Genomic DNA, 12,146 nt, shown 5'->3' with positions numbered 1-12,146 from the left:
TTGGGATGATAAAGATCCTTATACAGTTGTCAAGCAAGGCTTGCTACTGAATCATCGCCTTTACAGTAAATAAAGAAGATGTTATCCATAAATTGTCTCTACTTAAGGTGAGGTGAGGTGAAATGGGGTTTAGCGTCGCGTCCAAGATTATTGCACTTATATAGCGATGTGTGTTTGTGTGGCTGCTTGTACTAGTCCGGACTGATGCTGATTTATAGTGCTAGCACACTGAGATACCATGCCGCAGTTTAACATGAATACCCCACTCAGACACAGTATACTGACTCCAAGCCGACCAGTCCTTGTGTTAGCCCCTTAATGCCGAGCACCAGACAGGGTAACAACAAGTACCATCTTTGAACGTCTTTTGGTATGACGCGGCCGGGGATCGAACCCCGGACCTTCCGCTCTCCGGGCGGACGCTCTAACACTCGACCACGGAGGTGGTCGTCTCTACTTTAACAGTCACTTTACAACACAGAGCAAATACAGACAACATATATCACAAAATCGAAATCCATATACTCTGAAAATGAATCCAATACTCATCTGAACCAAAGTCCAATTTGTTACATTAGAAATGCAAAAAAATATACGAGGGGCATTTAATAAGTTTTGCAACTTCAATATAAGACCAAGTCGCAGAATATCTTTTGCACTTTTATTTTTCAATATAATCTCCATTCACCTCAATACACTTATTCCATTTGTCCTTCAAGCTTTTAATACTACTTTTATAAAAATCTGCAGATTGGCCTTCTAACTATGCCTCTGTGGCAGCCTTTACGTTGTCGTCATCCTGGAAGCGTCTTCCACGTAGGGCAGATTTCATTTGCCCGAACAGGAAATAGTCACTAGGGGCTAAGTCTGGGCTGTAGGGTGGGTGATTTAACTATACAGCCCAGGCTAAGGCCCCAGTGACAATTTACTGTTCCGGCAAATGAAATCTAGTCTTATATTGAAATTGCAAAACTTGTTGAACGCCCCTCGTATATATTTCCTTAATAAATTGCTGAATAGGTAAAGTGAAATGGGATTTAACATCATGTTCAAGATTGCACATGTGTGTGTTGTTTTCAGGCACAATTTCCTGCCACCAGACAACAGAGGTGGTCCAAAATTTCTGAACAGCACAAAGTACCAGTGAATGCATGATATGTATATATTAAGTTTCACGTACCGACGGAATCCGTTTCTATATTCAAACGTCATTTGGTAGGCACAATTATAATCACATGTAGCATCTTCATGAAAATTCACAATCATCGCTGACCAGTGAATAATGAAATACAGGCAAATAGCTGGGGTATTAATTGTGTGTAAATGGTGTGTCTAATCTGGGCATCTAAGAATTACATTTTCCTCAATGGAGAATTAACATGGCTACAGTGGGCATGACAAATGCACCCGAGAACTAAGATTTGTTTCTCCTGTAACATGGCTTGTTTTGACATTTCAATATCGGTTATAGGTCATTCCTTACATAAATGTATGACATGGAAGAACGATATAATAAAACACAGCTAAAGACTGCTGAAAATCATGCAACATATTTCAACACTACGCTGAGAGCAGCAATGAAATACCTCCTCATAATACAAGTGGCATGAGGGCAGAAAGAGTTATCTCCCTTGACATACATTCAATGGTCACAGCCTGACAGCCCGTTTGGCCCCAAATGAGAATAATGAATTGCAAAATAACTCAAAGTGGGGAATATTGTATTAAAAATCAATTAATACACTGTGCCCAACAATGTCTGCTGTTTGGTATTTTTATTCCCATCACTGGAAAAAGTCGTTCAAGAAACTATCATGTTGTTATGTGCGCACCTTGACATCTTGAACGGAGGGGGGCACAAGGGTAGGAGGAACAGCCAAAACATGAACTGCACGTGCTACATAGTAAACATTACGTCGTTGTTGACTGACAAGATGTGCTACTCAGCTGATGTGAAACAGCTGATTTTTAAGGTCAGTGGGTACCCAGTGGGGAATGGCAAGCTATTTCTGGAGTGAGTGAAAAATAAATTGGTCCCTGCTTTGCCTGCCAAGATCCTTATTATCATGGACAATGCACCATATCACAGTATGCAGGATTAGACAGCAAGGCCCCAAAGTCTAATAGCCTTAAAGGTGAGGTGAGGTGAGGTGAAATTGGGTTTAATGTCGAGTCCAAGATTATTGCACTTATAGAGCGACGTGCATGCACGTGTATGTGTGTGTGTGGCTGCTTGTACTAGTCCGGACTGATGCTGATTTATAGTGCTAGCTCACTGAGATACCAAGCTGCAGTTTAACATGAATAACCCACTCAGACACAGTATACTGACTCCGAGCCGACCAGTCCTTGTTTTAGCCCCTTAATGCCGAGCGCCAGACAGGGTAACAACAAGTACAATCTTTTAACGTCTATTTGTATGACGCGGCCCGAGATCGAACCCTGGACCTTCCGCTCTCGGGGCGGACGCTCTACCACAAGACCACGGAGGCGGTCAATAGCCTTAAAGGAGATATGGTGACATGACTGTAACGGATGAATATGACCATTTCTTCCAGGACAACAAAACCACAACTCTATGACCTCAGCTTGTGTATGTAGTTGACAATTTTTTAAAGGTTTTTAAAGGTTTGGGTTCTGATACGGTGAAAAAAGGTGATACTCTTTTTGTAACGTTGTCTTGTAAGCCCCTGTTCTCCCACTGATCCACTAGGCAAGTGGTTAAAGGGTATTCAATCTCACATGTCATGACTTCAGTTGTTTGCATTCTGCATGTGGTCTTTTTCTAGCCCACTGTTTGTGTATTATTGTATTATACCATAACAACTGTATTGTTTCACTATAAGGCATGCCAAGGTTTTTTTCTGGTACTTGTTACATTTAGATGGTTCATAAGTTAGTTAAAACACTCCCCTTTAGTCTTGGTTGAAAATGAAACTCAAGATTGAGTATTTACTGTAGGCCACTGAATATCATGAATATAACTGTATACTGAATGCTGAGGTATTATGCTATGTCATGAATGAACTGCCAATCATGAAATGTATGGTTTTGTTTGTTTGTTGTTTAACGCGGCACTCAGCAATATTCCAGCTATATGACGTCGGTCTGTAAATAATCGAGTCTGGACCAGACAATCCAGTGATTGACATCTTGAGCATCGATCCACGCAATATGGATACGATGGCATGCATTAACCAAGTCAGTGAGCCTGACCACCTGATCCCGTTAGTCGCCTTTTATGACAAGCATAGTCACCTTTTACGGCAAGCATGGGTTGCTGAAGACCTATTCTACCCCGGAATCTTCACGGGTCTAGGAGTTACGATCATCTTAGCGGTAAGATTGCTTTGTGCAAGTGGGCCCTGGATACGTTTTCAACAGTTTTAAATTTTACCAAAAACAGAAGCTTTGAAAAAGTTGATATCAATGATGACTCATTCAAATATATTCTGCATAAACTAACCCTAAAATGTAATGATTTCAACAAAATATGATGTCTTCTTAAAGAAGAAACATGCCAAAGTTCAGATTCCTCAATCGGTCAATTTCAGAGGAAAAGAAATTTACAGACCTAATAGTTACTGAGTGAGTGAGTGAGTGAGTGAGTGAGTGAGTGAGTATGGTTTTTAGCCGCTTTTAGCAATATTCCAGCAATATCACGGCGGGGGACACCAGAAATGGGCTTCACACATTGTACCCATGTCGGGAATTGAACCCGGGTCTTCGGTGGACGAGCAAACGTACAGAGCTAATAAGCCCTTGAGAGACGTTAAGAGCATCATCAAAACAAAAGGTAAAATTTGAGATACAGAGAATCTGACCTGAGTGTCTTTTGATATCAAATATATCAACATGAGTTGATAAAAGTGGAAAAACTCTGAGGATTGCAGGAATTTATCCACTTTTATCAACAAGTTTGATACATTTGATGTCAAAAGACACAAGGGTGAGATTTTATTTATCATCCAACATCATTCTTCCAACTATTTCAGTTTGTAGACAGTAATAAGCAGTGTCTTAAGTGTAAAAAGTACTGCTAACAGCTTCAGTAGCAGAGCCATTAGTGATGTCATTTGATTGTGATGTCATGGTAACCAATGAGGTCACAATGGTCTGCAAAGCATTGTTATGCAATTTCATTACAGCGATATCTACAATGAAAAATTGCAAAAAATGGAACATGTAGGTTGACTAATACTGCTGACTCTGTTATGTCCATAGTTAGCTTTTCATTGTGGTTGATGAGGTGGCCATACAGAAAATGGGATTCGAGCAAGGTCAACGTGCAAAGGTGAAATCAACTGATCAAGGTCAAAATTAATGTCAAGAAAAACAGAATGTACTGGCTGACCCTTATTACTAACTTAACAAGAGTTTGCCACTAACATGGCTATATCCCCCACCACTGTTGCAGAATATATGACATAATTAAATCTAAACAAACCCTAACCTTTTTTAACCGAGGTGGAACTTATCATGGAAATTGTAACCGAAGTTTGGAACCTAAGTCCATCGTGTTGCAATGGAAACATAAAAAAAAAAATATCTAAAATTTCTAAATAGCACCAGTTCAGCATGTACCTGACAAACCTGCAAAGTTTCATGAAAATATATTGAACGATTTATGAGTTATGCTCTGGAAACGAAACGTGACGGACGGACGGACGGAGCCCGTTTCTATATCCCCCGCCAACTTTGTTTTTCAGAAATACATTTTTTTCAGAAATGGCAGGATAAAGGACAAAAGGAGTTTCATCTTTCAGCATGTTCAAAATGTAACAGTCAAATTAAGGTCAAACTGAAAATTATCTCAAAACACTTTCAGTTAGGTGAGCTAAAAATGAAACAGGAAGAGTCTCTCCAGCCAACAAAGCCACTCCAGTCTACCTGTAGTACAATGTACCTGATTGTTCAGGCTTCAGACATAGTCCTGGCTTATTCCGGCTCCTCACACAATGAACAGCACACCTCAGTAATCCAAGCAGGATCAGCAGCTGGGAGGTTCAAGAGAGTCAAGATGTGGCAGACAAACCAACAAAATACTCATCCAGACAGATCAGGAATTTACCAGAGTACTGCTCTGTCCTGAAGAACTTTGGTGATAATGTTTGGGATCCCCGGAGGACCACAGTATCAACACACAAAAATATGTAAAAGCATAAAGTATTTGCTTACACTGTCCTGAAGTTATATTACATGAACTGATTACAATTTTGCATTGAAAGATTAAAGAAGCTGAAGTCAACTCTCCCTCCATTGATACAACGGCTTCTAGAATGCCACCTGAAGCTTACTGGGGAGTTCTTTGTTTGAAGCAAAACTTGATTCAGTGAAGACTTTGAACTTTTGGTGTTCTTGTTATCAGATTAGGATACCATGTTTTGAATTAGTTCATTTTGATAGGATTTCAACAGCAAAAACAGTTAACCCCTCTAGGACCAGATGACAATAATGCAGACAATCAAAGGAATAGTTAACCCTTCTAGGACGAGATGACAACAATGAAGAGAATCAAAGAAACAGCTAGCCCTTCTAGGACCGGATGACAATAACGCAGACAATCCAAGAAATAGTTAACCCTTCTAGGACCAGAAGACAATAATGCAGACAATCCAAGAAACAGTTGACCCTTCTAGGACCAGATGACAATAATGCAGACAATCCAAGAAACAGTTAACCCTTCTAGGACCAGAAGACAATAATGCAAACAATCAAAGAAATAGTTAACCCTCCTAGGACCAGAATACAATAATGAAGACAATCAAAGAAACAGTTAACCCTTCTAGGACCAGAAGACAATAATGCAGACAATCCAAGAAACAGTTAACCCTTCTAGGACCAGATGACAATAATGCAGACAATCCAAGAAACAGTTAACCCTTCTAGGACCAGAAGACAATAATGCAAACAATCAAAGAAATAGTTAACCCTCCTAGGACCAGAATACAATAATGAAGACAATCAAAGAAACAGTTAACCCTTCTAGGACCAGATTCCAGTTATGAACACAAGCAGTCAAACACACAGTTAACCCTTTTAGGACCAGCTGACAGCAATGAAGACACTCAGTCAAAGATATAATTAACCCCTCTAGGACCAGACGCAAATAAAGACAACAGCACACAAGCCCTGCCATAAATCTCCTCCAACCAGATGACAAAAACAATGATGACATTACGTCCATGACCCAATCCTCCTCCCACTGGGCCAGGTCAACTAGACAGTACCTAGCCTTGTCAAACACCAATGGTACTTGTTGTGACCATGGTGACACTCTGCAAGTTTATTCACGCTCTGCTTTCTAAGAAAACCCCAACAAGTTTCAAAACAGGTCTTACCGTATTCGACGTAATAAGCGCCCCGCTCTAATAAGCGCCCACGGCGATATTTGCTAATATATTGGCTAGTGAACAATCCCAATCAGCAACCCTTCCGATTGATCAATGTACTTATCAAGACTTATTTATTCGTGTATAATACGCGCTCGTGTGTTATATGCACCCCATATCATGGGCAATTAAATTCTGGAAAACTATATCAGTGTGTATAATACACACAGACTTTTCTTTTGTATCATTTCAGGCTGTGAGCATAAACCACGGAATTTACGATCTTTTATTCTAATAAGCGCCCCCTATTTCTAATTTTGAGAGCGCCCTGGGCGCTTATTACGTTGAATACGGTATCTGTTTTTTGTACACATATGCAATGCAACAAACATCACATTGTCTACATTGGAAACAACTGACACTCAACATAAGAGCGATCTTGTTTAATATCACGTCAATGCTTTACTATAACACTGCCTGTTCCGCCAAGATACTGAGCGTCCCTATGGACTTAGTGCCCCTGTGGACCCAGAGTGTGAGATTTACACAACTCAAGCTCGGTCATGTGTGGAAGTGTTTTGTGGCCTGACCTTTCACTCGGAATAATACGTCTAGCTGTGTTACACAATAACTCTTTCACTGACAGCAGGTCATCCTGACCTATAGCATAAAACATAAATTTAAAATTTCCGTAACAAATAGAACAGTTTGCAAAGGGGCTAATAGGTTTCTAGAATGGGTTTGGGACAAATAGCTTTCCGACAGTGTCATTAACTTGGGGCGAAGACATGGCTGTGTGGTACACAGGCAATATATTATTCGCTGGAAAATAATTAATGTCATGTATGCATCATAAACTTGATGGAATCTACATGTCCAAATGCAACCTTCAAACATTGAGCTTGATGTCTTGTGCTTTTGTTGGCAATCAAATGCTTATATATTCAAACATTATTCAAGGGATCACACGTGTGACTGACATCATTTAAAAAGGGAATTAATGTATATAACACAGTAAGCTTGTTGTCATGGATACTGCTCCAGTGTTCAAGTGCCCTTTCCCAGAATTTAGTGAATCCTACTTTTAACCGTGGGTTAATGTGACTTTTATTTCTTTTGAAAAATAGTCGTTGCAGGTGGTCGAAATACCCCAACAAATAGACTCTTAATTATTTTTATACAAAAACATTGAAACATAGAGCTCTTCAAAGAACTGTAGCTCACCTAACTTGTGAATGAGTGAGTGAGTATGCTTTTATGACGCTTTTTAGCAATATTCCAGCAATTTCACGGGGGGGGGGGGGGGGGGACACCAGAAATGGGCTTCACATATTGTACCCATGTCGGGCATTGAACCCGGGTCTTCGGCATGGCGAGCGAACGCTTTAAACACTAGGCTACCTGACCACCCCGACTTATGAATGAAGTGAAAATCATATTGCACTTACGGTTTACTTCAAATTTCTTAGTGCAGAAGTCTTGGGATAAAGAAAAAAATTTTTTTTGCAACATCATTCAGGACAACGATGTAGAGTGCAAATAGTGATACCTGGAACAAACTTGGATCTTCTTACGGTAAATACATTCACACAAAGTTTAACATGTTTAAGTCATGTCCCCTAAAGAAAAAAGTTGTATTTCTTAAATATTAAAAATTAAAAAAACAAAAATTGTTCACGTTAACATGACACTGAATTGAACAAGATGAGATGAATCCTGGATGCCAAATTTCAGCTTCATAAGTCAAGCTGTATCATTAATATTTAAGAGTATCTATCCTAATTATAATTCTTCATCTGAAGTATTCATAAATTCTTTAAACCAGCCCTCACCTTTTGGAACTTCTTATATACCCTCATCATCCTCGATCATCCAGGGTATTATCTCCATTCAATCATAATAACTACCCTGGACCCATGAACTATCATTGCTTGGTTTTGGTCCTGATTCAAATGTTTGTTTGTTTGCTCTTTAATGCCACCCTAAGCAATATTCCAGCTATATGACGGTGGTCTGTCAATAATTGAGTCTAGACCAGACAATCCAGTTATTCATATCATGAGCATTGATCTAAACAATTGGGATACAATGAGATGCATCAACCAAGGGTTCTTGTGCTGCCCCATGTTGCATAACCTCAAAACAAAGTTAAAATAGCCGAGATGTTGCAGCTCCATGCATTGTTCACTGCAGTCGAGTCCATGTATTCATCATTCCTGCATTCAATCAGTGAGAAAAAGAGCCGTGAAGATCTTGGTTAGATAGGTCTTCACCAACCCATGCTTGTAAGAGGTGACTACTCTTGTCGTAAGAGGCGATCAGGTGGTCAGGCTCGCTGACTTGGTTGATATCATGATATCAATCACAGGATTGTCTGGTCCAGACTTGATTATTTACAGACCGCTGTCATATAGCTAGAATATTGCTGAGTGCGGCGTTTAACCAACAAACAAAAAAGAAAGAAAATAAATCAGTGAAGACATATATGTACGCAAGCTGGGAAGCTACATTGGGTTATTACACAGTGTTGTTTTACTATTGGGTTATCAAATTTCCTCATGCGTTTCCGTACACAAGCCACACATAATCAATTGGATTATGATGACGAAGTCTGCATAATTTACTTAAATATGAAGCTGATCTGGATTTGTGGGTAGATCGGTATTCAGGTCAGGCACAGGAGGCTATGCATGTGTGGATACTCATAAATTAATCACCGCAGAGTGACCTGTAGTCACATCAGATGTAAATTCCCTGAGAATTAAGGCTCCATCATGTAGTAAGCTGGGGATGGTGCAGGGACATTTGTTTGAGACAGGCTATTTTTGCAGTCACTGTTTTAAATCATGCAATTTCATCTTGGAAAGAAGCAGGACAGTTTCATTTTTTCACACACAAAAAATTCTTCTCAGGACAACAGGTCCAGGGAACAATTAATTTTGAGAAGTAAAATTTCCTTTCCCCCCACATTTAACTGCAACAAATACATGTAATATTGTTTTTAAAAATAACAACACCCAACCACACTAATCCACACTAATCCGGCCCCACTTAGAACATACATTATCTGGTACAAGTGCTGCTTGTTCACAGCTAGTGTTAGGCATGTAAACATACATCTTGGTGCACAGCATAGGACTTCAACACAGGGGTGATTGAGGAGGCAATATACATGAAATATTATTCTACATGTTATGCTAAGCATTACAATCATCAGCCTAAAATTTTAAAATACTTTAAGCACTGAAAAGTAATGACCTTTTAAACTCAAATTTCATTTTTGTGGCAGATTCCAACTTTTTACCATTCATTATTATTATGAAATTCATTTATAGTGTGTCATACAGTGTGTCATATCGTGTGTCATCGTTGATCCAGGTCACCATGCCCCGGGGCCCCATCTCTTTATGTTCGGAGTGAGGGTGTGGGTGTCGCTAAAAGAGGTCAGGTCAGGTGTAGTTGACTATATGGCTATATATTACTCTACATGTTATTAGAATCATCAGCCCAAAATTTTAAAATATTTTTAGAAATGATCTTTTAAACTCAGTTTTCATTTTTGTGTGGTATTCCAACTTTTTACCATTTACTATTATTATTAAGTGTGTCATATAGTGTGTCATAGTCGATCCAGGGCCCCATCTGTTTATGTTTTGAGTGAGGGTGTGGGTGTGGCCAAAAGAGGTCCAGTAGTTGGCTATATTAGAATCAAGTTTATTATAGATTATTATTTCTTGTAAACTATCAAATAAAAAAAATAAAAATACAATCCTTCCTACCCAGTCAATTTTGAAACAAGCCATGAAATACAAGAATTTTTTTTATTGACATCACTGTAGCCCTGGATCACTGCACCACATCAAGATATAACATTCAACCAGTCACTCGTTCATACCCCAATGAATGTAGAGACAGATGAAGGTGTTTCCTAAAGGCTGTTATCATTCAGCAGAGAGTGAGTGTTTGTTTGTTTGTTTGCTGTTTGATGCCGCACTCAGCAATATTCCAGCTACATTACAGCGGTCTGTAAATAATCGAATCTGGACCAGACAATCCAGTGACTGACATCATGAGCATTGATCTATGTCACCCGATCCCGTTAGTGGCCTCTTACAAGCATAATCGCCTCTTACATCAAGCATAGGTTGCTGAAGACCTATTCTACCCCGGATCTTCAGGGGTCTAACGTAATAAGTGCCAGTATAATTCCATACATAAATTTGAGGAATCCTATCCTTGAGAAGTTACATATCTTCTCATCAGAATATAGCAGTTGGGACCAGAGTCCTGGTCCCTTAAACCTGTACTAAGAGACATGTCCTAGGCGCCACCTGGTGGCAGGCCCATGAAAAGATAACTGAGGGTATACATCAACACCCTCTCATACATAATCTGGTTCTCCAACAATAAAACATTTACATAAGCTTGTAGAAATCTGCCTGTAATTAAATGCCTCAAATCAACATAAAATCATGAATGAAACGGCCTACTGCGTGAATATAGGTGATGGAGAGCCTCAAACCATACACATTAATCTTTCAGGTAATGGGACCTCAACCCCGATGTCAATGAATCTTTAAGTGCCCTCGTGAAAAGTTAGCACCTCTCTCTCTATCAATGATCACAACTTCACAGGGCCGCTTGACCATGCCGGTCACTTAACCTGCTGCAATGTGATGGCACGAGACGTAATGGCGACCTATAAAATACTGGTTGCCATGGTATAACAGTCATATTGAGGGGCAGAGGGAATTAGAAGCCATTAAAGTGTGAGCTGGTGGTTTAATATTCCCTGTATGACTGAAGTAGTCGGAGAAGCAATAAGCCGTCTTTAACCTGATCAGAAACACCAGTGTCTGCTCTGGCTTAAATTTTCTTGGGGTCACTTGGACCCCTTCATCATAAAATTAGGGGTCCCAAACAAAAATGGAGGGGTCCAATTTATAGCATTATAACATAACATTAACAACAGAACACAGTGGTTGTGAAAAATAAGAAATCTTTTCGCAACTGCAAAATATCAACAAACAGGCAAAGTGAGAGAAAGGTTCACATCAGGGCACATCCTGCTCTCATAACCAAGAGGTTTACATTAAAGGACAAACAATTTCTTAAAAGGGACATTTCATATTAATGAATATTATAACACAAAATTATCCATGTTAATATCTAACTTCGTATATGAAAAGGCAGTACACGGGTCAGCCATTGGTAAGGGGTCATTGTGACAGACATTTGTGAATGTTTTTACCGAGATCTACCACTGATTTGAAGTTATGGATTCAGTTAAGTTCAATGGCTGTTCTGATGCTACTGTACTGAGTATTGAGTTCATGTTGTAACTGTGACAATGATCAATGAGTCATAAAATATAATTGGCATATTGAACGTTTTTTTAGTAAGAGTATGTTCAGGATCCAGCATTTCCTTGATAAATCTAGTCAACATGTTTCAGGTGCTATAAATGTTTAAACATGTCAGTTACACCAATAACAGTCCTGGCAAAATGTGTTTTGCAATTCTTAATATGACTCACAAGATATTGAATTATTATCAGCTTGATAAGTCCGTTGTAGGATAACTAAATATTCAGAGTCCGCTAAATAAAAACAATGCTTACATCATTGTACATTCAAGTGTTCGCATTCATTCTTTATCATATACAGTATCACGGTATTGATAAATCTCGTAATCCACACAACCTGTCGACTGTTTACTTATGCAAATCTAAGCACGATATATTTCATCGCATGATCAAATACAGGACTCGTTGCGGTATGTCACGGCTACTTGTACACACGTTAACTTTTTTTA

At 39.3% G+C, this 12,146-nt stretch overlaps 1 protein-coding gene across 3 annotated transcripts in view; it reads right to left on the bottom strand.

Annotated features, from left to right (window-relative positions):
* LOC139471378 (espin-like) overlaps positions 1-12,146 on the bottom strand; it is a 90,587-nt gene that overhangs the window by 58,379 nt on the left and 20,062 nt on the right. The gene's annotated exons all lie outside the window — the stretch shown is intronic.

The sequence above is a fragment of the Haliotis cracherodii genome, unplaced genomic scaffold (genome assembly GCF_022045235.1).
Source record: "Haliotis cracherodii isolate W230 unplaced genomic scaffold, xgHalCrac1.p SCAF_22, whole genome shotgun sequence".
NCBI classification, from domain to species: Eukaryota; Metazoa; Mollusca; class Gastropoda; order Lepetellida; family Haliotidae; genus Haliotis; species Haliotis cracherodii.
Note: the sequence above shows the minus strand (reverse complement) of the source record. Positions and strands in the feature narration are given on the sequence as shown.